At 36.8% G+C, this 24,554-nt stretch overlaps 1 long non-coding RNA gene across 3 annotated transcripts in view; it reads left to right on the top strand.

Moving 5' to 3' along the window:
* The first annotated feature begins 5,772 nt into the window (after positions 1 to 5,772).
* LOC130709052 (uncharacterized) overlaps positions 5,773 to 24,554 on the top strand; it is a 143,645-nt gene continuing 124,863 nt past the window's right edge. For all 3 annotated transcript variants that reach the window (XR_009009504.1, XR_009009502.1, XR_009009503.1), the window contains exon 1: positions 5,773 to 6,090. This is a non-coding gene — a long non-coding RNA (uncharacterized LOC130709052). The remainder of the gene's footprint in view (positions 6,091 to 24,554) is intronic.

Consider the following 24,554-nt stretch of genomic DNA (forward strand, 5'->3'; position numbering starts at 1 on the left):
AATAGTGCTGCGATGAACATTGTGGTACATGACTCTTTTTGAATTATGGTTTTCTCAGGGTATATGCCCAGTAGTGGGATTGCTGGGTCGTATGGTAGTTCTATTTTTAGTTTTTTAAGGAACCTCCATACTGTTCTCCATAGTGACTGTATCAATTTACATTCCCACCAGCAGTGCAAGAGGGTTCCCTTTTCTCCACACCCTCTTCAGCATTTATTGATTGTAGATTTTTTGATGATGACCATTCTGACTGGTATGAGGTGATACCTCATTGTAGTTTTGATTTGCATTTCTCTAATGATTAGTGATGTTGAGCATCTTTTCATATGTTGGTGGCAATTTGTATATCTTCTTTGGAGAAATGTCTATTTAGCTCTTCTGCCCATTTTTGGATTGGGTTGTTTGGTTTTTTTAATATTGAGCTGCATGAGTTGCTTGTATATTTTGGAGATTAATCCATTAACAGTTGCTTCGTTTGCAAATATTTTCTCCCATCTGAGGGTTGTCTTTTCGTCTTGTTTATGGTTTCCTTTGCTGTGCAAAAGCTTTTAAGTTTCATTAGGTCCCATTTGTTTATTTTTGTTTTTATTTCCATTTCTCTAGGAGGTGGGTCAAAAAGGATCTATCCTGTGATTTATGTCATACAGTGTTCTGCCTACGTTTTCCTCTAAGAGTTTTATAGTGTCTAGTCTTACATTTAGGTCTTTAATTCATTTTGAGTTTATTTTTGTGTATGGTGTTAGGGAGTGTTCTAATTTCATTCTTTTACATGTAGCTGTCCAGTTTTCCCAGCACCACTTATTGAAGAGGTTGTCTTTTCTCCATTGTTTACTCTTCCCTCCTTATCAAAGATAAGGTGACCATATGTGCATCGGTTTATCTCTGGGCTTTCTATCCTGTTCCATTGATCTATATTTCTGTTTTTGTGCCAGTACCATACTGTCTTGATTACTGTAGCTTTGTAGTATAGTCTGAAGTCAGGGAGCCTGATTCCTCCAGCTCCATTTTTCTTTCTCAAGATTGCTTTGGCTATTCAGGGTCTTTTGTGTTTCCATACTAATTGTGAAATTTTTTGTTCTAGTTGTGTGAAAAAGGCCATAGGTAATTTGATAGGGATTGCATTGACTCTGTAGATTGCTTTGGGTAGTATAGTCATTTCACAATATTGATTCTTACAATCCAAGAACATGATATATCTCTCCATCTGTTTGTATCATCTTTAATTTCTTTCATCAGTGTCTTATAGTTTTCTGCATACAGGTCATTTGTCTCCCTAGGTAGGTTTATTCCTAGGCATTTTATTCTTTTTGTTGGAATGGTAAATGTGAGTGTTTCCTTAACTTCTCTTTCAGAATTTTCATCATTAGTGTATAGGAATGCAAGAGATTTCTGTGCATTAATTTTGTATCCTGCTACAATTATTAGCAGGATACAATGATTGATGTATATTGATTAGCTCTAGTAGTTTTCTGGTAGCATCTTTAGGATTCTCTATATATAGTATCATGTCATCTGCAAACAGTGACAGTTTTACTTCTTCTTTTCTGATTTGGATTCCTTTTATTTCTTTTTCTTCTCTGATTGCTCTGGCTAAAACTTCCAAAACTATGTTGAATAATAGTGGTGAGAGTGGGCAACCTTGTCTTGTTCCTGATCATAGTGGAAATGGTATCAATTTTTCACCACTGAGAACAATGTTGCCTGTGAGTTTGTCATACATGGCCTTTATTAATGTTGAGGTAGTTTCCCTCTATGCCTACTTTCTGGAGAGTTTTTATCATAAATGGGTGTTGAATTTTGTCAAAAGCTTTTTCTGCACCTATTGAGATGATCATATGGGTTTTATCCTTCAATTTGTTAATATGGTATATCACTTTGATTGATTTGCATATAAGGAAGAATCCTTGCATTCCTGGGATAAACCCCACTCGATCATGGTGTATGATCCTTTTAATGTGTTGTTGGATTCTGTTTGCTACTATTTTGTTGAGGATTTTTGCATCTATGTTCATCAGAGATATTGGCCTGTAGTTTTCTTTTTTTGTGACATCTTTGTCTGGTTTTGGTATCAGAGTGACGGTGTTCTCATAGAATGAGTTTGGGAGTGTTCCTCCCTCTGGTATATTTTGGAAGAGTTTGAGAAGGACAGGTTTTAGCTCTTCTCTAAATGTTTGATAGAATTCGCCTGTGAAGCCATCCAGTCCTGGGCTTTTGTTTGTTGGAAGATTTTTAATCACAGTTTGAATTTCAGTGCTTGTGATTGGTCTGTTTATATTTTCTATTTCTTCCAAGTTCAGTCTTGAAAGGTTGTGCTTTTCTAAGAATTTGTCTATTTCTTCCAGGTTGTCCATTTTATTGACATATAGTTGCTTGTAGTAATCTCTCCTGACCCTTTGTATTTCTGCAGTGTCAGTTGTTACTTCTCCTTTTTCATTTCTAATTCTATTAATTTGAGTCTTCTCCCTGTTCTTCTTGATGAGTCTGGCTAATGGTTTATCAATTTTGCTTATCTTCTTAAAGAACCAGCTTTTAGTTTTATTGACCTTTGCTTCTGTTTCCTTCATTTCTTTTTCATTTATTTCTGATCTGATCTTTATGATTTCTCTCCTTCTGCTAACTTTGTTTTTTTGTTGTTGTTGTTGTTCTTCTTTCTCTAATTGCTTTAAGTGTTAGGTTAGGCTGTTTATTTGAGATTTTTCTTGTTTCTTGAGGTAGGATTGTATTGCTATAAATTTCCCTCTTAGAACTGCTTTTGCTGCATCCCATAGGTTTGGGGTCATCATGTTTTCATTGTCATTATTTTCTAGGTATGTTTTGATTTCCTCTTTGATTTCTTCAGTGATCTCTTGGTTATTTAATGGTGTATTGTTTAGCCTCCATGTGTTTGTATTTTGTCCAGATTTTTTCCTGTAATTGATATCTAGTCTCATAGCATTGTGGTCGGAAAAGATACTTGATATGATTTCAATTTTCTTAAATTTACCAAGGCTTGATTTGTGACCCAAGGTATGATCTATCCTGGAGAATGTTCCATGAGCACTTGAGAAGAAAGCGTATTCTGTTGTTTTTGGATGGAATGTCCTATAAATATCAATTAAGTCCATCTTGTTTAATGTGTCATTTAAAGCTTGTGTTTCTTTATTTATTTTCATTTTGGAAGATCTGTCCATTGGTGAAAGTGGGGTGTTAAAGTCCCCTACTATTATTGTGTTACTGTCACTTTCCCTTTTTATGGCTGTTATCATTTACCTTATGTATTGAGGTGCTCCTATGTTAGGTGCATAAATATTTACCATTGTTATATTTTCTTCTTGGATTGATCCCTCGTTCATTATGTAGTGTCCTTCTTTGTCTCTTGTAATAGTCTTTATTTTAAAGGCTATTTTGTCTGATATGAGAATTGCTACCCCAGCTGTCTTTTGATTTCCATTTGCATGGAATATCTTTTTCCATCCCCTCACTTTCAGTCTGTATTTGTCCTAGATCTGAAGTGAGTCCCTTGTAGACAGCATATGTATGGGTCTTGTTTTTGTATCCATTCAGCCTGTCTATGTCTTTTGATTGGAGCATTTAATCCATTTACATTTAAGGTAATTATTGATATGTATGTTCCTATTACCGTTTTCTTTATTGTTTTGGGTTTGTTTTTGTAGGTGTTTTCCTTCTCTTGTGTTTCCTGCCTAGAGAAGTTCCTTTAGCATTTGTTGTAAAGGTGGTTTGGTGGTGCTGAATTCTCTTAGCTTTTGCTTATCTGTAAAGGTTTTAACTCCTCCATCAAATCCGAATGAGATCCTTGCCAGGTAGAGTAATCTTGGTTGTAGGTTTTTCCCTTTCCTCACTTGAAATATGTCCTGCCACTCCCTTCTGGCTTGCAGAGTTTCTGCTGAAAGATCAGCTGTTTACCTTATGGGGATTCCCTTGCATGTTATTTGTTGCTTTTCCCTTGCTGATTTTAATATTTTTTCTTTGTATTTAAGTTTTGATAGTTTGATTAATATGTGTCTTAACATGTTTCTCCTTGGGTGTATCCTGTATGGGACTCTCTGCACTTCCTGGACTTGACTATTTCCTTTCCCATGTTAGGGAAGTTTTTGACTATAATCTCTTCAAATATTTTCTCAGACCCATTCTTTTTCTCTTCTTCTTCTGGGACCCCTGTAATTCGAATGTTGTTGCATTTAATGTTGTCCCAGAGGTCTCTGAGACTGTCCTCCATTCTTTTCATTCTTTTTTCTTTATTCTGCTCCTTGGCAGTTATTTCCACCATTTTATCTTCCAGCTCACTTATCCATTCTTCTGCCTCCGTTATTCTGCTACTGATTCCTTCTAGAGTATTTTTAATTTCAGTAATTGTGTTGTTTATCACTCGTGTTGTTTATCAATTGTGTTTTTCGCTCTTTTGTTCTTGATCCTTGTTAAATGTTTCTTGTATTTTCTCCATTCTGTTTCTGAGATTTTGGATCATCTTTACTATCATTACTCTGAATTCTTTTTCAGGTAGGTTGCCTATTTCATTTTCATTTAGTTGTTCTTGTAGGTTTTTACCTTGCTCCTTCATCTGTAACATATTTTTTTGTCATTTCTTTTTTTTTTTTTTTGATGGGTCGTGCTGTATTCCTGTCTTACTTGTTGTTTGGCCTGAGATGTCCAGTACTGGAGTTTTCAGGCAGTTGGATAGAGCTGAGTCTTGGTGCTGAGATGAGGACCTCCAGATGGTCTCACTCTGATTAATGTTCCCTGGGGTCTGGGGTTCTCTGTTAGTCCAGCAGTTTGGACTCAGAGCTCCCACCACAGGAGCTCAGGCCCGACCTCTGGCCTGGGAACCAAGATCTCACAAGTCAAAGTTCAAAGAAGGTTGGTGAAGCTCTCCTCCATTTGGTGACTCAGGAAACCAGGCTCCATCTCTTGTGACACTGCCATCTCAGTATGTGGTTCAATCTCCACTATTCCCCGTCACAGAACAGAAGGAACCTATACACATCATTTGTGCTTATAGGCTCCTGGGAAGGACTAGCCACATGGCCCTAACCTTTTTTTTTCCTTTCCTTTGTGCTTAGTCTGGTTTCACTTGCTCACAGGGTGCTGTGTGCAGAGCCCTTGCCCCCAACACCTCAGACCAGAGTTCCTGGTGTGACATGGCTGCGCCCAACACTTCAGCTGTTTCTTTTTTTTTTTTTCTGGGCAAAATGAAATAAGAAATATGCATAGGCCAAAATCACCATGGCAAAAAAAAAAAAAAAAAAAAGTGCCTTGTAATGAGACTTTATTTCTGTGCTACCAAGAAATAGAGAACTGGTTAAAAGATCAATGACTTCCAGGATTCAGAATAATGTTTTTCAAATAATAACAAGACTTAGTAATACTAAATGGTAGTTTGCATCTTCCACATTCCTCCTCCTTCCCATATTCAATCTTTTCAGTGATAATATTATATACCAGTACAGTCTTCTAGAAAAAAATTATAATTTTTGAACTGACAGGAGTTATTAGCAAAAAAGAACATTTTTCACTGGTTCTTTCCATGTACTCTTCTGGGGCTGAAGCACTTAATATGAAAGAAATCTTGAGGCTATGCCTATTTCTTTCAGCCCTGACTGAGTGGCATAGTTCAAATGTTTAACTTGGCTCTAATATCCTAATGGGATATTTGGCATAGCATCATAGAAAAGTGTGACTCATGAAACAATTGTCTAAAATGATGGAAATTCCTTTACTGTTCTCCTTTAATCTCTCTTGTCTGTGTTGATTGGATTTCCAACTACAAAAGCTGTAATGCCAAGGGAGACTTACCTAGTGCTGTGACAAAAAGAAAAATAAACCTGACAACTTTCATCTCTTCACTATGAAACCAAAGTATATCTACAAGAAAACCAAGGCTTCCTTTTTTTTTCTAGCTGAGAGAAAACAGATTGCATTTCTTGTGGGAAGTTCTTAGAGGCACCCGCACGTTGTCAGCCACTTTCTGAAGTCACAAACAAGATCAAACAACATCCTGCGAAGCCCTGCATATAGTGAAAGAAAAACTACTCCTGTCTCTTGCAGGGAGATCCCCAGGCAAAAGGAGAAACCTGGCCTGCCTCTCTTACTTCTGTAAGTATCTAGATAAAGGATGTCATTTTCAGAGATGCTTAAGTCTTTTGGCATTATTGGAAATGAAGTATCCCTTTTTAGTGAATTTTCCATTTAACTGAAACATTCCTTTAAGCACCATACTTTATTTTTATCACTATCAATTAAAAGATTTTTTTTTAAGTATATGCTGTTTTGCCTTATTAAATAATACACTAGATAGCATTTACTGCTCGCCTAATGATTTTGGGTTATCATTATGATATCAGTTACTAAATTTCATTTTCCTGAGAGGCTTTTGAAATATATAAAGCTATTTCTCTCCACATTAATCTGCCTTAGATAGTTCTAAATCCTGTGGCTTTGCTGTGTGGACTTTAACTGTCACTTACTACTATTTTGTCTTCAGGAAACATTTTATTCTCAGGGAAATTAAAAGAGACTCAAACAACTGACAGATATATCATGTTCATGAATCAGAAGATTCAATATTTTAAAGATATCAATTATCCAAAAATTGATATGTAGATTCAATGTAATCTTTTTCTTTTTTCTTTTTTCTTTTTTAAATGCTGGCTGTCAGGCACTACTGACTTTTTTATTTTATTTATTTATTATTTATTTTTTAATTAATTAATTAATTTAATTTTGGCTATGTTGGGTCTTCGTTTCTGTGCTAGGGCTTTCTCTAGTTGTGGCAAGCGGGGGCCACTCTTCATTGCGGTGCACGGGCCTCTCACTATCGCGGCCTCTCTTGTTGCGGAGCACAGGCTCCAGACGCGCAGGCTCAGTAGTTGTGGCTCACGGGCCTAGTTGCTCCGCGGCATGTGGGATCTTCCCAGACCAGGGCTCGAACACGTGTCCCCTGCATTGGCAGGCAGATTCTCAACCACTGCGCCACCAGGGAGGCCTTCAATGTAATCTTAATCAAAATCTTAACAGGTTCTTTTGTAGAAATTGACAGCTGATTCTAAAATTTGCATGTAAATGGAAGAGACCCAGAATAACCAAGACAATTTTTAAAACAAAGAACAAAGCCAGAGCACTCACACCTTCTGATTTTAAGAATTATATACCTATAAAGTTATAACCATAAAGCTACAATGATGAAGTCAGAGGGTTAATAGAGTTAATAGATTTTAACAAAAGATGTCAAACCAATTCAATAAGGAAAGTATGATCTTTTTAACAAGCAGTCCTAGAGCAATTGGTTATCCTTATGCAAAAAGTAACCATGACCTTTAACTCACACAATACACAATAATTAACTTGAAATGGATCATAAATCTAAATGGAAGATATCAAACTGTAAAACTCTAAAAGAAAACATAAGCAAAAAAATCTACAAGACTCGGAATTGGGCAATAAGTTGTTGGGTTTTTTTGTGGCATAGTTCTATTGGGTTTTTTTTCAATTTTTTTTAATTGAGTATAGTTGTTTTACAATGTTGTGTTAGTTTCAGGTGTATGGTACAGTGATTCAGTTATACATATATATGTGTGTGTGTGTATGTGTGTGTATATATATATATATATATGTTCTTTTTCAGAATCTTTTCCCTTATAGGTTATAAAATATTGAGTATAGTTCCCTGTACTATGCAGTTAGTCCTTGTTGGTTATCTACTTTATATATATTAGTGTATATATGTTAATCCTAACCTCCTAATTTATCCCTCCCCCCATTTCCTCTTTTGTAACCATAACTTTGTTTTCTATGTCTGTGGGTCTGTTTTGTAAATAAGTTCATTTGGGTTCCTTTAAGCGATATCATGATATTTGTCTTTCTCTGGCTTATTTCACTTAGTATGATAATCTCTAGGTCTATCCATGTTGTTGCAAGTAGCATTATTTCATTTTTTTCATGGCTGAGTAATCTTCCATTGTATAGATATGACACCAAAAGTACAATCCACAAAATAAAGAATTAATAAATGAAACTTTATTAAACTTAAAACTTTTTAATGATGATTCATCCAACAACATGGGTGAATTTTAAATGCATCTCTCTAAGTGAAAGAGGCCAAACCCCAAAGACTACATATTGTATGACTCCATTTCTATGACATTCTAGAAAAGGTAAAATTGTAGCTACAGAAGGCAGATCATTTGCTGCCAAGGGTTTGAGGAAGTAAAAGGGCTTGACTACTAATGGACTGCAAAAGGGAATTTTGGGGGTGATGAAACTGGTCTGTATGGTACAGTGGATACTGTAGTGGAGGGATACATCACTCTATGCTTTTGACAAAACCTATAGGAGTGAACATCACAAAGTTTTTAAAAAATCAAATAGGATATTGAAGAGATCCCAGAATGGAATGCAGACTGTGTTAAATGAATACAGATACATGACATAATCTTGAAAAGGATGGGGGAGAAAGGAACCATCACAGACTAAGAAAGACTAAGGAGAAATGACAATAAAATGCAATATGGCATCCTGGATGGGCTCCTAGAATAGCAAAAGACATTAATAGGAAAACTGATGAAATCTAAATAGAGTATGGAATTTAGTTAATAGTGATATACCAATATTAGTTTATTAGTTTCGGTAAATATACCAAAGTAATATAAGCTGATAGCATTAAGGGAAATTGAAACTGGGTGAAAGGTATATGGGAACTCTTTGCAATTTTTCTGTAAATCTAAAATTATTTCTAGATAAAAAGTTTAAATGAATTAATAAATGCCTGTGAGTCTATAGTATGCAGTTTATATGTACTTATTTTCTATATACTGAGTTTATATATCTTGATACAAATGATGGAATAAATAAATAAATGAGGAAGAATGAACAAATCTTCCTTACAGAAGAATTCCAGATAATAAATGCAGAAACAGTGAGGGAAGTACAAAGTCACCATCACAACACCAGAGTAATCACTGGTGCAGGCAAGGTCCATTGATGAATACTAAAATTAGTGGGCAAAACTTTAAGGAGAAACAGAGTATTTGCACAGTTTTAAAGTAACCCAAATATGAATTTCCATGGTGGTTTTAATATATGTCCACAAATTTTCTGATACTCCTTTCTCCAGGAGGTGGAGGTTTGAATATGGATTGGACTTAGTGACTTGCTTCAAATGAGTGGAGTATGGGCAGGGAAAAATAGTCACTTTACAGTGGAGAAACCTGGCAGACAGCACCCTACCAAGTGGTCAAAGTTAACATCACCAGTAAAAAGTCATGTTGATATCATGTACTGATGATGATGCAATGAAAAGGGCACTTCACCTCTGGATTTTTCTTCCTCAAAAATTCATAACCCCATGAGAAAAAAATTTGTAGTCATGAGAAAGCCTCAGAAAAATCCAAATGGAGGGACATTGTACAAAATATCTGAGGAATACAAGTGTCAAAGTCATGAGAAACAAAGAAAATCTGAGATACTATGGCAGACTAATAACTAAGTGGATGGGATCTAAGAATGTAACTGAAAAACTATAAATCTAAACTTATTTTGAAATCAAAAGTATAAGAAATCACAAAGTATTTTTAAAGTTATTGCTTCCAAATATGGTTGCATATTTGACTAAAATATGTCATTAAAATGAGCTTAGTAAAATAGTGGTTAAGAATGAGAGCTTTACAATATCAAAAAAACAAACAACCCAATCCAAAAATGGGCAGAAGCCCTAAATCGACATTTCTCCAAAGATGATATACAGATTGCCAACAAACACATGAAAGGATGCTCAACATCACTAATCATTAGAGAAATGCAAATCAAAACTACAATGAGGTATCACCTCACACTGGTCAGAATGACCATTATCAAAAAACCTACAAACAGTAATTGCTGGAGAGGGTGTGGAGAAAAGGGGACCCTCTGGCACTGTTGGTGGGAATGTAAATTGATACAGCCACTATGGAGAACAGTATGGAGGTTCCTTAAAAAACTAAAAATAGAACTACCATATGACCCGGCAATCCCACTACTGGGCATATACCCTGAGAAAACCATAATTCAAAAAGAGTCATGTACCACAATATTCATTGCAGCACTATTTACAATAGCCAGGACATGGAAGCAACCTCAGTGTCCATCGACAGATGAATGGATAAAGAAGATGTGGCACATATATACAATGGAATATTACTCAGCCATTAAAAGAAATGAAATTGAGTTATTTGTAGTGAGGTGGATGGACCTAAAGACTGTCACACAGAGTGAAGTAAGCCAGAAAGAGAAAAACAAATACCATATGCTAACACATATATATGGAATCTAAAAAAAAAAAGGTTATGAAGAACCTAGGGTCAGGACAGGAATAAAGACTCAGACGTAGAGAATGGACTTGAGGACACGGGGAAGGGGAAGGGTAAGCTGGGACGAAGTGAGAGAGTGGCTTTGACATATATACACTACCAAATGTAAAATAGATAGCTAGTGGGAAGCAGCCGCATAGCACAGGGAGATCAGCTCAGTGCTTTGTGACCACCTAGAGGGGTGGGATAAGGAAGGTGGGAGGGAGACGCAAGAGGGAGGAGATATGGGGACGTATGTATATCTATAGCTGATTCACTTTGTTATACAGCAGAAACTAACACACCATTGTAAAGCAGTTATACTCCAATAAAGATGTTAAAAAAATAAAAAATAAAAAAAAAGAAGAATGAGAGCTTTAAATTTTAACTGGCTGAATGAAACTCTTAGTTCTGTCTTTTACTAGCTCTGTAACTTGGGCAAGTTACTTAACTCTTCCAAATCTCAGTTCCTTATCTGTAAAATGGGAATGATATTACATAGCTCCTAGGTTTTATGAGGATTAGAGAAGATAATGCACAGTATCTAACATTTAATAACTGCTCAATAGATTATCATGCTATGTTTTACTCTAACTTTCCAGACCCTGCTACCTATTTCTTTCAGGAAGAAAAACAAACAAGGGAATTCATGATCAGCCTCTTCAATTGCTCTTTTCACTCTCACCCAGTAGGAGACTCACATGGCTCTAAATAGATGTAGTAATGTATAGATGTAACAAAGCCACATGTGCTATGTTACCAACCCTGAACATTTTGATCCAACCAACTTGACATCATGGACATGGTGAAGTTGGATGTACTCCATGAAACCCTGCATGTTCAGTCCCAGTTTGATAGTTCTGTGAATATTTGTGTGTGAGTGAGTGGTTATTAGTCTTCACATGGTTAAACCAACAAAACCGATGTTATTCCCTCCAAAACCTAGCCATCATTTTCCTGTTCTTTCAGTAAATACATTTACATACACACACCTTACACGTGAATAGGTTTTGCCCTGGGCAAACCTATTTCACAGACAGCTTATTTAAGGTATTATTATTACTGTTTAAGGCTTTCAATTACTTAAGGTTATTTTTTAAAGCTTATTATTATTATTTAAGCTTTTAAATTTGAGATCCTGTGGGTAATAAAATTCTTGTGTTTTTCTGCCACTTCTTTCCCCAGTGCCTCCTGCTTTTCCTCATCCTTCTTTTTTACTGGGAGCAAGGTCTTTTGCTGCCTGGAACTACCTTATCTCCATAGCTTCATAATTTTATGATAGCACTTTAGTGTTCACGTTGCACTTAATAAATGCCAGGCACTGTGCTAAGCATCCACTCTTTTAATGCTACAACAACTCCATGAGTATTTGTTCTTATTGGCAAGGAAGCTAGGTGGTAGAGCCAGGGAGTTTGGGGTTGAGAATGGTCACCTTTCCCTTGACCATCTATCTTACTGCTTCCCTCCCCACCCCTACACCATGCTTCACCAGATGACACTTATCTGTTATATGGCTTCATAGCTCACTTGGACATTTGTGCAATGGCATCCAAATATTATCTCTTTAAGTATCCTCCCTTACAATGAAAACATTGTAAGGAAAAGATACTTCCAAGTGAGTCAAGGCAGGGTAATACGGTAAGCTGCTGAGAACACTGGGTCAGAGGTAGGTTCAGAAGACTGTAATAAGGAAAAGGAAAATAGAGGAAGAAAACTGAAAACAACCTCACCTTCTTAATTTTCCTCGTGTGAGCTCTGATGGTGGGGAGCAGCCATTGTGATACTAGCATTTACACAGCCCTTCCTAAAGAGTTTTCATACCTATCTCATTTGATGCTCAGAGCAACCAGTGAGGTAGGAAGGGAGGATTCTCAGAAGGGCCAAAGTTAAACCAGGTTTTAACTTTCCAAACCCAGAGTTGTCTCCCTTTCCCTGCCAGCTTCTAGAGGCTCATCTACATGGGAATGGGTTCCAGAGGGAAGGGCTTTTTAAAAAATCATTATACTGAAAAGATCAGAGGAAGCTCACTTTATCTGATGACTCAGAACTAGAAAGTGCTGCCCTGCAAACACATCAAGACATCTCTGCCATGAAGACACATGGACACATCATTCCCTCAGTGTCTGGCTGGGGAAGGGTGTGCTGGGATAAGGCTCTCCATCTTGTGCTACACTGATGTCCTGTGTCCTTCCCTACTCCATCATCCAGGAGAGACTCCACTATTTGCCTTTTTCAGGCAGACACTTACCAGCCCAACACATGTGGTATAACAAACTCACCATTTATTATTATATCTCTCCCCTTTACCATCCTGACCTCATCCCTACCCCCAACCTCCGCCTTCACCTAGATTTGTTTGTGTTGTTATTGTCTAAGGCACAGAGGAGGCAGAAGCCGTTTATTTACTGAAGGTATTGCATGCTGAGTAACACTTGGAGAAATACATGGGTTTCTGACACAGTCACCAGGGAACCAGCAGCTTCTACCACAGTTGACGTGCTCATCTTTGGTCAGTGACACAGGAGAACATCGGAATTTCCCTGTGCTTCCAAGAGGAATGGAAGAAGCTGAGGACAGGTTGAGAGGAGAGAAGTGCATTTTTAGGGGTGCAAACTCAAGGCTGTTATGATAACCAGAGATGCCAGCTTTGTTTTTCCCTTTTTCTGTATTAGCGGTGAAATTCTTATGTCACTGGCTATGATTGCCTCAAATAGGGATTTGTCTTTTCTAATATTTCTGACTACCTTGACCTCACTGACAGTCTAGAGGCTTTGTTAGAAATAACTTTGAATAGTCCAGTGGTGTAAGCCCTTGGATACCCCATTTCTTCTAAAATCAATAAAGGAAGTGTATATTCAGTCTTCATGAACAGATGCTGCCTTCTCAGAAAGCATGGCCTTCTTAATAGAATATTATTATTACTTTTATTATATTATTATATTATATTCATTCTTATATATTAAATTGTACTAGTTTTTGGTTAGCAATAATGTTAAGATAGTTAGGATTTTTTTTTCTGTGAATGAATAAGTGACATTTGTATTTTCCAGAGTTTTTAAAACCACTTTATCGAGGTATGATTGACATACAAAAAGCTGTACACGTTCAATTGTACAACCGATGAATTTGGAGATAAGTATACACCCATGAAACCATCACCTCAGCCAGTGCTATAAACATATCCTTTACTTCTACAAGTTTATTGCCATCCACCCTCTTTATTGTTATTTGTGATAAGAACATAAGATCTATCCACTTAGCAAATTTTTAAGTATATGATATGGCATTATTAACTGTAGGCACTATGCTGTACAGTAGATCTCTAGGATTTATTCATTTTGCATAACTGAAACTTTGTACTGTTTGACTCATACCTCCCCATTTCCCCCTCCCTTCACCGCCTGGTTACTCTGCTTCTATGAATTTGACCATTTTAGATTTCTCATAAAAGTGAGATCCTGTATGTAGTATTTGTCCTTCTGTGTCTGGTTTATTTCACTTATTAGGCTGTCTCCCAGGTTCATTCATGGTATTCAAATGGCAAGGTTTCCTTCATTTTTTAAGGCTGAATAATATTCCATTGTATGTATATACCATATTTTCTTTATCCATTTATCCATCGATGAACACTTAGGTTGCTTTCATGTCTTCAGTATTTTGAATAATGATGCAATGAACATGAGAATACAGATATCTCTTCAAGATTCTGATTTCAATTTCTTTGGATATATACTCAGAAATGGGATTGCTGGATCACATGGAAGTTCTATTTTTAATTTATTGAGGAACTTCCATACTGCTTCCCATAGTAGCTGCATCAATTTACCTTCCCACCAACAGTGTACCAAGGGTTCCCTTTTCTCCACATTCTCAACAACACTTGTTATCTTTTGTTTTTTGACAATAGCCATTCTAACAGGTGTAAGATAATCTCTCACTGTGGTTTTGATTTGCATTTCTCTGATAATTAGTGATGCTGAGCACCTTTTCATATACCTGTTGCCCAATCGTATGTCTTTGAAGAAAGGTCTATTCAAGTCCTTTGGCCATTTTTTAATCAGGTTTCTTTTTTCTTTTAGTTGTAAGAGTTTTTTATATATTTTGGATACTAACCCATCAGATACATGGTTTGCAAATATTTTCTCCCATTCTATAATTTGCCTTTTCATGTTGTTGATTGTTTCCTTTGCTGTGCAGAGGTTTTTTAGTTTGATGTTATTCCGCTTGTTCATTTTTGTTGCCTGTGTCCAGGATTTTTTTTTCTGAAGTTGCAGGAATAGAAAGAACATGGAATTTAGGCATAATTTTGCTTTATCAGCTTCAAAATTTAAACTTATTTTTAAAATAAGGTGAAACTTCCCAGTTAAATGTATGTAATTTACCAAATGTTTATTGATTATCAACTATGTGCAAGTTGCTGCCTTGGGGTTAGGAATAGAAAAGGGTAAGCAGAGAGGAATGAGACAAATTCTCCATCTCTGAGGACATTATAATCAATGGGAGGAAATTAAATAGAAAAATAGCAAAAAATAATTAACACTAAATAAAGGCATTTTGTATTAAGAGTGAATTAATTCTCCTGAAATTAATTCTTCCTGAGAAAAGTTTTCCAGATAATACTGATTTGTGAATTCTCCTTGAATAGATCAAGGTCTGAAAGTATGAGAGTAAAAGAATTCAGGGAAAGATGAACAGTAGAGTAGGGCTGTAGCAAATGATCCACAGGTGGTATATGGTAGGAAATAATTCTGGAAAGGCAGTTTGGAATTAGATTATGAAGTCTTGGGTTTTACACTAAGGACTTTAGAATTTATTCTCATAATGGCATGGGAGAGGCTTCTGGGGAAGTGAGTGACATGAACTGATTTTCATCATGGGGACTGAGTAGTTGAGAGAATGGGAGTTTGTATCATAAAGTAAATCACCCATTTGTTTATTCCACAGACATTGGTTGAGTACCCAGTGGTTGCTGGTGATACTGAATCTGATGAGATATGGCTTCTGTGATTGAGAAGCTTCTGGCCTGATGGCGGATATGGTGCCAAGTAATCAATGCTATGATAATGGTAGCACAGGATCGATTTAAATTGGTAGGTAGAGGTGATGATATATGGGTCAATGACACGAGTTTTCAAGGACAGGTCCACATTAGCTAGACTTATATCAGATGTGTGTGTAAGGATATCTGTGACAATGGTGGTGGGGGGTGTGTGGAAATTGGTTACTTCAAGCAGAGAGACTTGCATGTATAAATGCATAGACATGTGACATATGTTCAAAAGGAACACTCACCAAATTATTTCCTGTGACTGAACTGAGCTGTCTGTGGTGAGTATGGCAGGAAATGAGCCTAGAGAAGAAGGCAGAAATTAAATCATGGAAGGCTTTGGTTGGTCCATGAAGAATTTTTTACTTTAATACTAAAAGTAATGGGGATCTATGAAATTTAGCTAAGAAATGGCATAATCATATTTGGGCTTTAGAAAGATCATGTAGTCATTTGTAAATAGAAGCTAGCCAAACTAGAGGCAAGAAGTCTAGTTGAGAGAGTGTTGTGGTTGCCCAGGTGAGGCGTAATGAGACCCTGAATTAGGGCAATAATGGGGTGAAATTGATGGATTGAAGACATTTAAGACAGTAAAAGCTATGGAATCAAAAGAGAGGTTGGGTTTGTAGGGATGAGTGAGAGGGAGGGTTCTAGCAGGATGCTTAGTGTTTGTCCTTGAACAAGTAGAAAAGCAGGGTGTCATGCATTGGGATAGGAAATGGAGAATAGAGAAGAGAGGGTTTGGGGAGAAAAATGCAAAATTTAGGATTGGACATGTTGAGTTTAAAGGTGCTTATGGGCCATAGTCCTATAGCCATAAATGGAGCCCTGAGGAGCCCTGGTATTTAAGAGTGGAAAAGAGGGAACTCTGAAGGAGAAGAAGGAAGAAAATCAATAGCATGTTGTCCTAGAAACAAAGAGGACAGAGTTTCACAGATGTGTCAGTGAGCAACAATATCAGATAACATGAGGACAAAAAAACAAAAGAGCAGCAACGTGCATGGAGCTTGTTGGAGATGTTAAAGAGAAGTGTGGTGGAGATAGGAACTAGATTGCTGTGAGTTGAGAAATGGTGAGATCTATAAATGAAAGGAAGAGGAAGTGGCAATTCCCCCCTGCCCTTTTTGTTTTAAAAGAAGCATGGATTCTTAAAACAAACCATTGCCATTGATTTGGCATTGCAGGGTGATGTTTAAGTATGTATATGCTGATAAAACTGTATAGTTGCTGTGACCATGACAGCCTCCCTAACCTGAAGTTTGCTCTCTTCTCTGATCTTCAAATGCAATGCAGACAGATGAGGACAGCTAGAAGGATGAGACCCAATTGCCAGAATGGATCAAGTACATGCAGAGGGCAGTGAAAGTAAAGTAATGTTTTGCTGCAGGCAGAACAACGAACATTAAATGAGCAATTTAAGCATTTGGTTCACATCAACGAGCAGCAATGCTAAAGAATGGGTAGAGAGAGGGATCCAGAAACAAGAAACATTGGCAGACTGGACCAAATGGACCCAAAATATTTCAAAGCTTTTGAGATTAAATGCTAGTTCATGTCTGAGTAATATAAAGCTAGTAGGCCATGGCTTGAGACCCACAGCATCATTCTTAAGTAGGAATTCTGGGAAAAGCCCCAGGGGTTATCTCTCTGGGTTAGATGAAGCTACCTGCCCCCAGGCATGCAAATAATAATAAATATGTTTGGTCTTCTACCCATTTACTAAACTATAAGCTTCTGGATGCCAGGAAACCTGGGAGAGCTGGGTTTGTTTTTTCAAAAATAATCATCATCCTGTTTTTGATAATTGAAGATACAGGCTTATTGGAAAAAAGAAATGTTTAATTACTGAAATATGTAGAAAGTGAAAGTTTCCCCATAATCAACCACCCCCATAACCACTGTTAATCAGTATATCTATACAATTAATTGGGTCTTTACAAAAATAGGATAATGCTATATATGTTTTGTGACTTTGTGATTTCAGTTAAGAGGGTCTTTTATGTCAGTACATAGAGACAATTTTCAGGCTTCAGCTTCTTCCTTAACAAACCAACAAAAACAAAACTTGTATTACATAGTGTACAGATTAATGAAATTATTTTAACAAATTCCTGTCAATAGATATGAGGGTTGTTTCTGGTCTTTCACCATTTCAGACAGACTGTAGTAAGTATTCTTGTGTGTGTATGTGCATGGGCATTTCTATTGGATATATGTCTCAGAGTCAAATCGCCTCTATTTCTAAAAATGCATTTTAAAAAGTATGTATATTTTGCCAAACTGCCCTGGGGGTAGCTATTAAAGGAGCTGAAAACAGTATCTGTAGCAGGTGTTCTCATCTTGGATTACATGAACTGTGGATATGATCAGAGTGTCTGTGAACTGCACTGGGAAAAAAATTTGCGTCTTCATTTTCTCTAACCTCTAACTGAAATTTAGCTTTCCTTTCAATTATTAGTGATAACAATAAACCACAGTATATTAGCAGTAGTTGTGATTTTGTCAGTAATAGAAATCACAGATATTTTCATTGTTGTTGTCAATATCTTGAAGTATTGTTTATGCTTTTCGCTACTTTTAAATGATGGTACTTATAATTCCTGTCAGTATATCTTGTTATTTAATGTGTTTAAAAAGAAGATGTATTTCAATAGCACAGATTTTTGAAAATTGATAAATATTTCAATATATTTGCTTCCTTTGTAATATTGTGTAGTTTATGCTTTTAAAAGCATTTTTTTTTTTTTTTAAGATTTATTTTTTTATTGATTAATTGATTGATTGATTGCTATGTTGGGTCTTCGTTTCTGTGCTAGGGCTTTCTCTAGTTGTGGCAAGTGGGGGCCACTCTTCATCGCGGTGCGGGGACCGCTCTTCATCGCGGTGCGCGGGCCTTTCACTATCGCGGCCCCTCCCGTTGCGGGGCACAGGCTCCAGACGCGCAGGCTCAGTAATTGTGGCTCACGGGCCCAGCCGCTCTGCGGCATGTGGGATCTTCCCAGACCAGGGCTCGAACCCGTGTCCCCTGCATTATTGGCAGGCAGATTCTCAACCACTGCGCCACCAGGGAAGCCCTAAAAGCATTTTTATGAGAAATGGTCCACAGTCTTCACCATACTGTCAGAAACTGTGGCACAAGAAAGTTCAAATTCCTGTGACTTAGAGGCACAGTATAAGAAGTGAGAATTATAACAGAATTAATAGTAAACACTTATGGTGCTATGACACGCCAGATGCTGTTCTAAGTTTATTACTTATATTAACTCATTTAATCTTTACAACAACCCAGTTAGGGAAGTAATCTATTTTCATTTACAGGCAAAGAAAATAAAGCACAGAGAGGTTAATTTGCCCAAGGTGACAATACTAAGCCAGTTATGCAGGCAGGCTGTGACCTCAGCAGTGCACTTCAGGGTCTTTGTACTTACCTACTTGGATAAGCTAGATTTCAGAGAAAAGTATCTGGATATGTGACATAGTGAAGTCAGTTACTTTACCCAGTCACTCTGACTTCACACCCTGACCTGAGGAATATGATTCTATATATGCACCTTTACCCACTGTGTTGATGGAAACATGGGAGCAGGATACATAAAGGAGATAACGGATAATCCCTGCTTCTGAATATAGCTTATATCTTCTTACCTACAGTGATTCTCATGAACTCATAAATTCATTTATTCCGCAAATATTTTGAGCCCCTAGTGTACCAGGTACTTTCCCAGGCACTGGGATGTAGCAGAGATTCAGAAAGATACAGTTCCTGCCTTTCTAGTTCTTATACTTTGGTGGAAATTGAGACCAAAAAAAAAAACAACATATCCACAGCAACAAACAAAATGAAGAAGATCATTTCATAGAGAGACAAGTGCTATGAAGATGATAAAACAGGGTAATGGGATAGAGCAACACAGGCAAGGATGGGAGTTGCAACTTCGGCTGAGTCATCAAGGAAAGCTCTACTGCAGGGTGGCATTTGGGTTGAGACATCAGAGATTTGGAGGAGCCAAGCTCTGCAAAGATCTAAGGGACAGTGACCACACCGTTGTTGAGACAGGATAGGGTCATGGGAGAGGAATGGGTAGTGAGAATGGGCCACCTTCTGGGGAAGATGTCTTCACTGATCAACTAGCAAAGGAAGACACTTTGAAGCTCCCTCTCTCATACTTTCTCAGCAGGAATTTCTCACCATCAGAGCCAGCACTTATGAATCCCTGGTGGTATTAGGAATGCTCTTGGGGAGTATCAAGTCAGACCTCTCTTTCACTAGCTCTCTGCCTGAACTCTTTTTCACTTGACCCTCTTTCACCAGAACGAATATGCCTGTACATGTTTTCAAGTTGTTCTTCCCTCCCCCAGGGACTGAGGGAGAAAATACCAGGAAGGAAAGAGATTTTTCCATTTACAGAATACTGACAACACACTGTCACCCCAAATAGGCAGATTCATCTCCAGAAAAGTGAGTCTGTCCACAGTTTTGAGTTTCAGTTCTGTTTTGTTGTCTCACCACTGACCAATTTTCTGCCAACAGAGGGTGGATTGGCTTTAGTGGAAATAGTTATTTCTACTATAAATCTAAGAAAATCAAAGTAAAAAATACAGGGGAAAAAAAAGAGATTTCAGTGCAGCACAGAGGAGATAAATAAAACCAGGGTAGCAGGGGTGTGGGCTTGAACCCACAAAATCATTAGCTTACTTTCAACTTTGCAGAAAGTCTGCACATGCTAAGGGAAGGGATGCGGAGCAGCTTCTCAGGGGAACACATATACTGTGAGGGTTCACACTGTTCCCAGGAACACCCTAATGAGCTGGCCATGGAGGCATGCACTGTCTGTGGTTTTGAAAAACTTCCAGGCAATTTTCAAAAGGGAAGGAGTTTCACCCCGAGTCTTTAACTTGAACTGGGATAACATTAGAACTTATTCTGCCTTTCTAACACAGAGTCAGATTCCCTTCTCCTCCCACACAGATTTTCAAACCGTCATCTGGTCATCTTCAATGTCTTAGAGGAACATTGACTTAAATGGAAGAGAAGGAAGACAGGGCAGAATGACTCAAATAATTAAATAAACCCTACCAAGCAGGAAAATAAGATGTCATTGGATAGGGGCTAAGAATCCTAGAGAAACTCCCATAATATACAATCTGCCCATTTCAGAATTTTATGTGTTTTTAAAGTCCTTTCTAGCTAGGCAGAAAGATCCTACTTAGTCTGCTTTCCATTCATTTTTGTGTGGTCAGTCACTCCTCAATGATGTAAACCAGTCTTGATCTCTTTAGAAAAGGTTTAAAATATATATATGATTAAGTCCAAGACCACTGGGTCAGTGATACTGAGCTTGATGCTCTTCTACTGATGAAGATCATGGAAAAGATTTGCATATCGGTGTTGAGACCATTAAAAACTGTTCCAGGATTTTGAGTTAAGTATACTCATTAGCAGCAGTACTATGCCTGTCTTCCTGGTAGTATCTATGTCTATATACACATACCACATCTTCTTTATCCATTCATCTGTCAATGGACATTTATGTTGTTTCCCTGTCTTGGCTATTGTAAATAGTGCTGCTATGACCATTGGGGTGCATGTATCTTTTTGAGTTCAAGTTTTCTCTGGATGTGTGCCCAGGAGTGGGCTTACTGAAGCATATGGCAATTCTATTTTTAGTTTTTTGAGGAACCTCCATACTGTTTTCCCTAGTGGCTGCACCAATTTACATTCCTACCAACAGTGTGAGAGGGTTTCCTTTTCTCCACATTCTGGAGAGAAAAGATTTTAAAATGCACCTGTACGTCATATAGAATGGAAAGAGAATGTTCAAACATGCAAGAGAATGCCACCTTAAAGGTAAGTGTTGGTTAGAAAAGAAACAAGACTAAAAAAAATTAATTGGTGAGTCTGTGTTAAAATAATGAAGCTTAGATTAGCAAATCTAAGATGGTCTATGCATCATACAGCATGACAAGAAAACAGAGTTGCTGAATGTGTTTCACCTGTTTTCTGAAGGCATGGAGGAAAATGGGAAAGCCAGTTTGGACACTTGCTAATAAAGAGCCATAGAATGAAAGGGCTGGAAAATGTCTTGGAGATATTTATCCCAATCTCCACATTTTATTGATGAGGAAATGGAGGTCTGGGGAGCTTGAACGACTTACTCAAGTTACACAGGAACTTTATGACAGACCCCAAATAAGAATTTGGTCCCCTGGCTCCAGCCCAGGTTTCTTGCTGCATAGGTCACTGCCTCTACTTGTCCTTTCCTTCCTTCGTTTGGCATTGGTAATTTTACGCCATGATAAACTCTTCTTTGGCTCTCCTTCCCTAGGTTGAGTGACCCAGAAATAACTTCAGACACTCAATTCCATCTGACTTTCTCTGAGCCTGGTTCTTATATAAGGGCAGCATTGTGGTACTTAAGGTATTTAAAAGAATGATGGAGTTCGAGTCAGAAGAATGAGGTCCAAATCACTTACCAGCCATGTTGCATAAACAATTACCACTCTAAACATAATTTTTTAAGCTATTAAATGAGCATAGTTTATTATTCCTACATACCTCAATGACTAGGGTCAAGTAAGAGCTGAATAATTCTTAAAGTAAATGTGGTAATGGAGTAGAAAAGTTGCCGAGGACTTCTGAGTAGCTAACAATCTCACATTTTTTTAAAAATGTATTTATTTATTTATTTATTTTTGGCTTCATTGGGTCTTCGTTGCTGCTTCGGGCTTTCTCTAGTTGCGGCGAGCGGGGGCTACTCTTCCTTGCGGTGCGTGGGCTTCTCATTGCGATGGTTTGTCTTGTGGATCACGGGCTCTAGGCGCATGGGCTCAGTAGTTGTGGCTCGCGGGCTCTAGAGCACAGGTTCAGTTTGTTGTGGCGCACGGGCTTAGTTGTTCTGCGGCATGTGGGATCTCCCCAGACCAGGGCTCGAACCTGTGTCTTAACCACTGATTCTTAACTACTGCGCCACCAGGGAAGTCCCAATAATCTCACACTTTCTTATCACACCCAGTTAATAGAAAGCATATGGTAACTGAAATAATTAAAGAAAAAAGTAAATAATAATATAGAAATTTCCACAAATAAATGAAGTTCATCATAGACAATAAGTGACAATATTAGCTAACCCAAAAGCCCAAGGTGCTCTTCTAAAAACATTTTAACCCTGAATGAGATTTGCACTTTAAATCAAAATAAAGTATTTGACTTGAGAATAGATATTCTGATGATTATTTTTAAACATTTATGTGTCTATCCACTACAGTACCTATCAGAGTATCTTGTGTATAACACATGCTCAGTGTATATTTGGTGAATTTATATAAATTAAAGTCAAACTCAAAAGAGCTTATCAGAAACTATTCAGCTGTAGGTCTTTAGGTACTAACTTTAGTCCCTAGGGGTGGCAGTGAAAATAAATGTGTAGAATAAATTTTACAAATAAATTTAATTAAATTCTCATTAATTTTTATGAACTAATACTTAAGATCAAATTAATGATTTATGTTTTGTTGTCTTATTTTTTGACATCTTTATAAAAATATAATTCACATATCAAAAAACTGTACATTTTAAATGGGTGAATTCAGTAGCTTTTGGTAGAGTCATAGAGTTGTGCAGTCGTCTCCATAGTCTGGATTTAGAGTATTTTTATCTCTCCAACAATAAATCTCACACTCCGTAGTAGTCACTCCCCATTCCCCTGATGTGACCCTAGGCAACCACTAATCTAAATCTCTACAGATATGCCTGGTGTATTACATTGATTGATTTTCTACATTAAACCAACCTGGAATTTGGGAATTATCCCAGGAAGATAATTCTCATGTGGTTATGAAATATAATCCTTTTAAAATGTTGCTGGATTAAGTTAACTAGTATTTTCTGATAATTTTTTGCATCTATATTTATAAGCATATTGGCCTGTAATTTGCCGGGGTGGGGGGTTGTTTTTGTTTCTCGTGTGATGTCTTTGTTTGGTTCAGCTATCAGGTAATATTTGTCTCATGGAGTAAGTTGGGAAGTGTTCCCTCCAATTATATGTTTTTGGAAGAATTTGTGAAGAATTGGTATTAGTTCCTGTTTAAACATGGTAGAATTTACCAGTGAAACTATACACTCTTGGGTGGTTCTTTGTGAGAAATTTTTAAATTACTAAATCAATCTCTTATTATAGGTGTACTCAATAAAAGTATAACAAGAAAGATTTGAGGTCTTTATTATGTGTTCAAAATAGACATTTACAGCTATAAATTTCCCACTGAGCCCTTCTTTAACTGCATTCCATAAGTTTTGGTATGCAGTGTTTTCATTTTAATTCATGAAAATTTTTTCTAATCTGCCCTGTTATTTTTTTGACTCATTTATTCAGGAAGTTTAATTATTTTTACATATTTATGGATTTCCCAAATTTCCTTTGTTATTAATTTCTAATTTAATTTAATTTTGGTCTGAGAATATACTTTGTGTAACTTCAGTCCTTTTAAATTTATTGAGACCTATTTTATGGTCTGTACTGGAGAATGTTTCATGTGCACTGGAGAAGAATGTGTATTCTGCTATCATTGGGTGGAGTGTTTTACAGATGTTTGTTAGTGTTTTATAGTCTTGTTCAAGTCTTTTATTCTCTTGTTGATCTTCTGCCTAGTTATGTTATCTATTATTTAAACTGAGTGTTGAAGTCTTCAACTACTATTGAATTATCTCTCTCTCCCATCAATTCTTTCAGATTTGATTTCATGTATTTTGGGCCTCAGTTGTTAGGAGAATGTATGTTTATAGTTGTTACATATTCCTGATGGAATGACCCTTTCATCATTATACAATTTCTCTATTATCTTTAGTAACATTTTTTTGTTTTAAAATTTATTTTGTATGATATTAGTAAAACCACTCAAACTCTTTTTTGAAGTATCTTTTTCCACCCTTTTACTTTCAACCTACTTGTAGCTTTGATCTAAGTTGTGTTTCCTGTAGTTAACATATAGTTGGTTCTTTTTTTTCTATTTTTATTTTATTTTATTTTTTAATTGAAGTATAGTTAATTTACAATATGTGTTAGTTTTGAGTGTACAGCAAAGTGATTTATATATATAAATAAATAAGAACATATATATATATATATATATATATATACATATATATGTACTTTTTCAGATTCCTTTCCATTATAGGTTGTTACAAGATATTG

Source organism: Balaenoptera acutorostrata, chromosome 1 (genome assembly GCF_949987535.1).
Source record: "Balaenoptera acutorostrata chromosome 1, mBalAcu1.1, whole genome shotgun sequence".
In the NCBI taxonomy this organism is placed as follows: domain Eukaryota; kingdom Metazoa; phylum Chordata; class Mammalia; order Artiodactyla; family Balaenopteridae; genus Balaenoptera; species Balaenoptera acutorostrata.